The following is a 9,968-nucleotide window of genomic DNA, read 5'->3' as shown; positions in this document are numbered from 1 at the left end:
CTACACCAAAACTGTGAGACAACTTCCTGTAGAAGTCATCACATCCAAATGGCGATGTTTACCATATTAAACTATCAGTCGACTACTTATAGGAGTTATTTTCCCAATGGAAATTTTACCCATTTTTCATGAAAACTTAAAAAGATTAAGAAATTTGTAAAATCAAATCATAATGAGCAAGACAAGCAGCTACAAATATAATTCTACATTACCGAAATTGCCATTTTGAAATTGCTCGTTATAAGAGTCGCTGGTATTAAATGACGAGTCAAGTTAACCCTAAAGAAGACAAAAAGAAATTGTAATCATAAAATAAATACCAGCTATACAGGATCTACAAATAGGTCAACACAGCAGAAATTGTAAGTTAGTCATTGCCTTTGAAAGACGAATCTCCCCTCTATTTTTGTATTTTGGACCAAAACTTTAGCAGATAGAAAAATACTGAAAAAAATAATAAAAAAATATCAGCCATGCAATATCAACAAAAAAGAGGTCTAAGAAATTTTTTTTCTTGTCTCAATGTTAAAAATGCGCATATATCCAGAAAATCGACACTGGTTCTTTAGAGCCTCTTATTTCGCATTGATTTTTATATTTTTATATTTTATTTTATTGTATGTATTTTTGCTCTGTGTTATGGTGCAATAAACTATAGACGTGACTTCTTGGGATTCCTGACCATTATAATAACTGAAAATGAAAACAAAGGTTTATTAAACAAATACTTTGTGACCTGTTCTCTATTTCTAACATGATAAATACATAAATCCTTCTTTTAATTAATGCCTCAACCCCTTGAGATGCAAAATCTGGTATCCTGGACGACACAAATACATTCGATAAAAATCTCTCGGCTTCAAAATCGCCACCCGTGACAAACATATATATAGGCACGGTGATATATGGATAAATTTCTAAAACTTCATTGCTTGTAGTAAAATGTTGTATAAATGCTTTATTTAATATAAATTGCTTGTTTTATCATCTCACTTTAAAAAAAACAATCGCAGACAGAGTACGCTTCATGTATGTAAATTCGATTTCTATATAACTTTTTATGTCTCAGTAAACTTATATAATATTGAGCCTATAAACTTTAATTTAAATGTGTAGCACTTTTACCAAATGGGAAACACATCATTATAAGATTCACACGACGATACTATTTTTTTCAATTTGATAAAAATTAAGAACAATCACAGCTCGCATGCTCTTATCATATGATAAGGACAACAGAATCAGAAGTCTCGGAATTTTATTTAATTGTTTATATTGTTGTTGTTGTTATTGTTTGTTCTTGCCACAATCTTGTTTACTTATATGACAATAAAGATTTATTATAAAAAGAAATAATGATCCAATCGTTTAATAATTGTGTAATAACAAAAATACATTGATATGAACTATAGGACTGGAAATTTTTGTCGAGTCCGCGTCATTTATGTCCCGAAAGCGAGACATAACAACTTGGCTATTTTTTGTCGTCGTGCAGCGTCAGCCAGGTTAGTCTGTGGTTATTTTCTTTTAGAAATCTATATCTTAATCAAACCTTCATTGAATTTTATAAAATGTGGACAGAAGCTTGTTTATGAAATATAGTATCTTTTGAATCTTTTTCCCCTTCATTTTTGTCGTATTTTACTGATAAGTGGACTTAGCTTGCTTACAGTTAAAAGCTTGAAAATCATGTTTAGGCTATGTATGTAAATTTATCGATATTCATTTGTAGTTCAACGAATTTTAACATGTTTAAGGGAACGACCATTTAACTCCACAAAAAGGGGGGATTGGCTTAGTCCAAAAAAAAATATTCAGATCCCTAATTTGATGAAAAAACAATATTGTGGTCAAGCAGATTACAAAAAAAAAATATATATATTCTGAACCCAGATTTACCCAATGCCTTTAATTGTTTTAAAAATCTGGAAAGAAAAAAAAATTGATTGACAGCGTCCAAAAAATAAAATTAAAAAAAAGTCCATATTAATCTCATTATCAATTACAATTTCCCATGCTCTGTATAAATTTTTCCAAGATTGAAATTTTCGGACTCAGACAGAAAACCATATCCCCCTTTTTAAGTTAAACATTGTTAAATGGTCGCTCCAAAACTTGAATTTCATAAAAATTTTATCTTGATTGTCACCCATTGTGTTTAAAACATTCTAAATGGTCCTTCTGGCTCAAGAATGTTTCTGTGGAAAAAGAGGCTAGTCAGTGACTTTATAGACGGTCCGATTTGACTTTTAAAAATTATATTCGGTCCGATTTAAATCTGTCTGACTTGTCTCTGGACCGTGTTTTCCTGTGCATTTCATTTGTATGTATTATTAATCTTTAAGTATTAGCCTTTAAAGTCTTTTATCTATTTTTGCTTATTTGTTCTTTTTATGTCTCTGATCTGTTTCCGCTGAGACTATTATATGTGTTATAGTAGTCTCAGGTTTCCTTGTTATTATTTATCCACATCAGAGACATATAATAATTGTATTGTATGTCTCTGTCCATATTAAGAGCAGTATATGTAGTCATTTGTGTTAAAAATAAGAAGTGCCCCAAGCGCCTGTGAACTAAATTTGTAAGAATGCAAAGATTAGCCACGTATAGCTTAATGAAATGCGAATTCAATAGTTGCAACTCCTGAAAATTTCGTCTGGTTGTTGTCATATGGTCTATCGTTGACGATTTTGAAATCTTTCCCGTCTTCAAACCGGAACTGTCACGCAATATTCGTAAACAAAAATTAGGTGCTTCAAAATGATTGGGACGTTAGTTAAAATTCGAGATTTCTGCTCTTTCTGGTATCTGCAGTACACTTTGATTACTTCTTTGTACATGTTAGAACCATTAGAGAGAATTGTCTTCAGTATCCTTTGTTTTATAATCTAATATTTGAACAGAGGTAGACCTTTTAAAGTATTTACATAATATGATTTCTATGCCTATGGACCGCGCCTAAGGTAGGCCATTAGTTTGAGGTACACTGTAAAGTGTCTGCCGAATGATTAACTAGACTTCTATGTTCATTGCTTAATTACGATAGCTCCTCAATATGTTAACTTTGAATGTTTTTAAAACTCAAATAATTAAATTTGTACAAGAAAGTGACCATCCCCCTTTTTTTATGAATATATAAAAAAAGAAGATGTGGTATGATTGCCAATGAGATAAATCTTCACAAGACACAATATGACACAAAAATTAACAATGATAGGTCACTGTATGACCTTCAACAATCAGGAAATGACATTCTGCACAGTCAGCTATAGTACAATTGGCCACAAAATTACAATATACATATGTGAAACCAAGGATTTGTATAGAAATGTATAGTAACTATACAAATCCTTGGTGAAACAATACAAACGGGAAAACCTATAGCCTAATTTATTTACAAAAATTGAACAAAAAACAAATCTGTAACATCAACAAAAGAAAATCACTGAATTACAGGCTAGGCATAAATTAATATATTGTTTGTTTCCCCAACCCCGACCCCTGCCAAGCCAGGTGTGGGTCGGAAGGTAGGGAAATAATTTTATTTTTTCCAAAAAGCTTGAACAACATTGGACGATCATGCAAGCCTGAAATAATAATTGACTTAAATTTGACAATAAAATTTTATGAGTAGCACTGTTTTTGCAGGGTCGGTCAGGTTTGGGGAAACAAACAATATTTTATTTTAGGCCCTACTGACTTTAGACAGGCACATACACATGGAAGCAAGTTAACTTGTACCACCGAAAACTCGTACCACGTTAACTCGTACCAAAAAAGTTAACTCGTACCAACGTTAACTCGTACCACTGGGCATAAGTCATACCATTAAAAATATATTAAAAAATATGAATGTTTTATGTTTTTTTTGGATATACGAATATTTTTTTAAGCTTTATTTTTTAAACTGATCTTTCAAACTATTTTAATCCAGAAGAAAGTAAAAAACATTGCTTTAACTGTAACTTAAGTTGAATATCTATATCCAAATTAAATTAATTAAAGCTGTAATCCATGATCACAAATCGAATGCTATGTTTACAATTGTTGAAAGCCATGTGCTTTTTGGCGGGAAAATTCGGGAAACCCCTTAACAGGAAACAGTTACATTTCATTGTTATTTATAGACAGTAAGAATTTCATTTTGGAAATCATTTTGATTAACCGTGTTAACTGCTAAGATTTATTCATGAAAAATAAATATTTTCTTGGGGTGAAACTTGTACTTTAATAATATTACAAATATAAGTAAACCAGTCTAAAGTATTTTCTGTCCAGGACCAATAGACAAGGAAAATTAGCTACAATGTACAAATTGGTCATTGTACTTTCAAATTATATATATTTTACAGACTTAAGAGGTATTGAGTGAAAGTAAAGTATATATTCATCATTTAACACCATTTAAATAAGTTGGTTCGAGTTTGCATTGGTACAAGTTTTTTTTCAGTGGTACGAGTTGACGTTGGTACGAGTTTACAATGGTACGGGATAACTACAATTTATACACATGATACATACAGAATGTGGCTTAATTTTTCAACTGTCTAAAAAAACTACATCTACCAAAATATCATTTATCTCTAAATCATATAAAATAAGAACAGTTTACTATTGTAAACTGATTTCACAGTTTACTATATTAAACTGATTTCACAGTTTACTATTGTAAACTGATTTCACAGTTTACAATTGTAAACTGATATCTTGTTCTTCAGTTCTTTGTTTTGATTAATTTAAGATTGAAATACAATGTACATCTCGCTTTTAATATACATATATATTCAATGCTGAGCACTGGATATGTTGACCTTAACCCAACTAAAACTTTACCAAACTCAGCCTGCCATCATTTAAAATTTATATAAAGAAAAATAGTGAAAAATTTGACATGATTTGTAGTTTGTGTTTTTACTACATGTACAATGTATTTCTTTTCTACTTTTTGTCGAGCCTGCAACTTTTGTTGCAGAAAGCTCGACATAGGGATAGTGATCCGGCGGCGGCGGCTACGGCGGCGGCGTTAGCTCACTTCTTAAAAGCTTTATATTTTAGAAGGTGGAAGACCTGGATGCTTCATACTTTGTATATAGATGCTTCATGTAACGAAGTTTCCGTCAGTCACATGTCCAATGTCCTTGACCTCATTTTCATGGTTCAGTGACCACTTGAAAAAAAAGTTCAAATTTTTTGTAATGTTGAATTCTCTCTTATTATAAGTAATAGGATAACTATATTTGATGTGTGCGTAACTTGCAAGGTCCTCATGCCCGTCAGACAGTTTTCACTTGACCTCGACCTCATTTCATGGATCGGTGAACAAGGTTAAGTTTTGGTGGTCAAGTCCATATCTCAGATACTATAAGCAATAGGGCTAGTATATTCGGTGTATGGAAGGACTGTAAGGTGTACATGTCCAACTGGCAGGTGTCATCTGACCTTGACCTCATTTTCATGGTTCAGTGGTTATAGTTAAATTTTTGTGTTTTGGTCTGTTTTTCTCATACCATATGCAATAGGTCTACTATATTTGTTGTATGGAATGATTGTTAAGTGTACATGTCTAGCGGGCAGATGTCATGTGACCTTGACCTCATTTTCATGGTTCAGTGGTCAAAGTTAAGTTTTTGAGTTTTGGTCTTTTTATCTAATGCTATATGCCATAGGTCAACTATATTTGGTGTATGGAAATATTTTATGATCTTTATGTCAGTCGAGCAGGTTTTATTTAACTGTGACCTCATTTTCACGGTTCATTGCACAGTGTTAAGTTTTTGTGTTTTGGTCTATTTTTCTTAAACTATAAGTAATGTGTCAACTATATATGTTGTATAGAAGCATTGTTAGCTGTACCTGTCTGCCTGGCATGGTTCATCTGACCTGGACCTCTTTTTCAAGGTTCATTGGTCTTTGTTTAGTTATCTTGGTTAATGTAAAGTTTATGTGACAGTTGTAATAAAGCTTAGCTTTATACTTAAGACTATCAACATAATATCAATGATTAGTATAGAAGGCGAGACATTTCAGCGTGTGCACTCTTGTTTACTTAAGGATGAAAAAAACTCACTCTACAAATCCTTGTTTTAGTTACTTAATTTATCAAAAATTGAGTGAAAAATGAATTAAAAGGTCCTCTGATTTCCAAATATATTCAATATACAACTTGAATAATTATACATGTATATTTACAAATGTAACTTGAATGAATATACTGTACATGTATTCAGAGGTGCATTTAGGGGGATTCTGGGAAAAATTTGGTTGCTTACATGTATATAGGGAATCACTGAATCACTGGACCTGCCACTGGTATTTTAACTTGCATGAATATACATGTATCTTGTATTGTCAGTCCTTAAAACTTTTCCAGTTGCACAATTTTTCAGCAGCTTTTAAAGTGAATGTTGTGTCAGTTAAAATTAATAGTAATTATATACATGTACTTGTATATAATAGGCCTGATTATTCATCAGTTTTTTTAAATACTCTATAATTTTCTTTGTTTTCAGTGTTTGACACAAATTGTTACCTTAACACATATTCAGATACTCTTTTAATTGTGATTACAGCAATGTTTATATACACCAGTTTCTACTTCATGCAACCATATATGTTCAGTTTTGTGAACTATCTGACTAAGAGAAGCTCTGAATTTATTCCACTGTGATATATAATAGGCTACAAATATGTGATATGAATTTACCAGTGATCATTGGAGGTGCTGAATAATATGTGGTTTCTGTCAAAGTATTGACGACAATAAAGATTGCATCCTGAAATACATGTATGAATAGTGTGGATTGCCTGACAAATGAATCATTCTTTCAGAGAATATTTCAATCTCTTAAAATATTTATTGACATGCCATGTAAATAAAACATAAACAGTGATACATGTACATATATATTTCTCCATAGGTTGTTGATCATTATCAGTTTCCAGCGTGACTGTGTCTAAGATATTTATAGGTGCTGTAATACAGTATTTTTAAAGTATAAAAATACCAATAATTTATTACATAATTTTGTTCAAATTTTTCAGTAAAAATGTATGTATATATACAATGTAGTGTAAATACAACAAAAGTTTTGAATGTTATAACCTTGATAATATTATGATGAATTTGATTTGTCTGCAAAAATATCTCTCTAGGTAATTAGGATGTTACTGTCAAACATGTGCATTTTTAAAAAAATACTCTTGCTGGTTTTATAATTTACTACAGGGTAATGATTGTTTTTGATTTACAGTGAAACTCTGATTTCCTCCAGGGCTACAAACAACTTATGGAATAAAGTGAGATATGTTTTAAATATAATCCACTGCAATAACTTTGAAAAATCACCAAGAGTAATTAAAAAAAAAGTTTATTGTGTATAATGTATTATGATAAATAGATCTCAAAATGAAAGATTTTTTTTAAAGATTTTATTTTTAAGGTGGTACCTAACACTTTCACTAAAATTAATTTGGCTCGTTTAATTTTCATAAAATTTTGACAAAGTATTTACTTTGACCCTTTTACAAAAATATAAAAAATTAAAATAATTTGAACCAAGCGTTTTATCAGAAAAATTACACTGGTTATATAGCAGTTTGACAAACACTAGTTTTGATCATTGAGAAGCTTTATATTGCCTTCACGACGCAACGTAATTAAAACGTTTAGCTGATATTACAGAGTTATCTCCCTGTAGTGTTAGGTACCACCTTAAATGTTTGGAAACCTAAAGCAAAAGAACTGAAGCAATAAGGGATTTTAAACTAACTTTGAACTTTCTATTTCAAGTTTTCAATTTATGAAAGCTACATGTAATGTCGTGGTTTTAAGTTGAGGTAATGCAAAATAAAATAAAAAACAAGTGTATTTTTTTTTTTTTTTACCCATGGCATCTGACATGATAAATGTTACATTTTTGATTTTCATTCAAACAATATGAAATATTGTAAAGGTCCCTCAGACTTCATTTTGAAAACATGAAAGGTCCTTTTTGAAAGTTCCAATGTCTCATCTTCAAACCATCATATTTTTTTAGACCATATTTTACAGTTTGTTGTATTGTTTATTTTGTCATGATCATTTATTTTTATTTTTTACCAATAAATCAGAGAGCTTTGTGAATACCATCAGACCAAATGTTTGATTATTATTTGCACTGAAAACATTGTATTGTATGCAAACATTCTTTTGTATCATTTTGTGATTAAAAATATGGGAAATTTATATTTTTGGTTGTGCATTATTAATTTATTCTTGTTATGTAAACAGTAAAAGATGTTGTATGATTACCAGTGAGTCAACTCCACCAGAGACCAAATGACGCTCAGGTGGCCACCTCCTATATATACAAGGTGATAGGACATGCTGCTGAAATAGATCACCTTTTCAAGCTTGAAAATATATGAGTAGGTAGGGAAAACTTTCAGAAATATATGATAAGGTCAATAAGGTTCCCATGATGAGTTCTTCTGTCATCTTTCTTGATGTTCCAGGTTGCAGGATTAAACAGTGTCATCTAAAGTCTCATAGTGAGGTGGATTGTGAGCTTCAATGGTCTTTGTACATTTTGTAGTTGTTCAAATCAAAAGTCCAGAATAAAGAAGGGGGTTTATAGTTGTTGATTTACATGTATGCATTAATCAATGAAATGCTCCACAATGCACTGCTAGATACAACTGAAGAGGTAAAACCCTGAACAGATGGGGCAAGTATGGACACAACACTCAAGCTCTGAATTTGGATTTTAATTCAATATTTAACACAGCATAGATTTCTGACACAGAATGCATAGGAACTGAAACTAGAGGCTCTCAAGAGCCTGTGTCGCTCACCTTGGTCTATGTGCATATTATCAATGGACACAGATAAATTCATGACAAAATGGTGTTTTTGTGATGGTGATGTGTTTGTAGATCTTTCTTTACTGAACATTCTTGTTGCTACAAATATTTCTCTCTATAATGAACTTGGCCCAGTAATTACAGTGGAAAATATTTCCTAAAAACATGACGAAAAAGTTGTTAACAATTGACTATAAAGGGCAATAACTCCTTAAGGGGTCAATTGAAAATTTTGGTCATGTTGACTTATTTGTATATCTTATTTTGCTGAACATTATTGCTGTTTACAGTTTATCTCTATCTATAATAATATTCAAGATAATAACCAAAATCTGCAAAATTTCCTTAAAATTACTAATTTGGGGGCAGCAACCCAACAACAGGTTGTCTGATTTGTCTGAAAATTTTAGGGCAGATAGATCTTGACCTGATAAACAATTTTACCCAGTCAGATTTGCTCTAAATGCTTTGGTTTCAGAGTTATAAGCCAAAATCTACATTTCACCCCTATGTTCTATTTTCAGCCATGGCGGCCATCTTGGTTGGTTGGACGGATCACGCCACACAATTTTTAAACTCAATACCCCAATAAGGATTGTGGCCAAGTTTGGTTAAATTTGGCCCAGGAGTTTCAGAGGAGAAGATTGTTGTAAAAGATCACTAAGATTTACGAAAAATGGTTAAAAATTGACTATAAAGGTCAATAACTCCTAAAGGGGTCAACTGACCATTTTGGTCATGTTGACTTATTTGTAAATCTTAATTTGCTGAACATTATTGCTGTTTACAGTTTATCTCTATCTATAATAATATTCAAGATAATAATCAAAAACAGCAAAAATTCCCTAAAATTACCAGTTCAGGGGCAGCAACCCAACAACGGGTTGTCAGATTCATCTGAAAATTTGAGGGCAGATAAACAATTTCACCCCATGTCAGATTTGCTCTAAATGCTTTGGTTTTTGAGTTATAAGCCAAAAACTGCATTCTACCCCTATGTTCTATTTTTAGCCATGGCGGCCATCTTGGTTGGTTGGCGGGGTCATGCCACACATTTTTTAAACTAGATACCCCAATGATGATTGTGGCCAAGTTTGGTTAAATTTGGCCCAGTAGTTTCAGAGGAG

The sequence above is a fragment of the Mytilus galloprovincialis genome, chromosome 3 (assembly GCF_965363235.1).
Source record: "Mytilus galloprovincialis chromosome 3, xbMytGall1.hap1.1, whole genome shotgun sequence".
Classification (NCBI taxonomy): domain Eukaryota; kingdom Metazoa; phylum Mollusca; class Bivalvia; order Mytilida; family Mytilidae; genus Mytilus; species Mytilus galloprovincialis.
The sequence above is the reverse complement of the archived record's forward strand: the minus strand, read 5'-3'. Positions refer to the sequence as shown.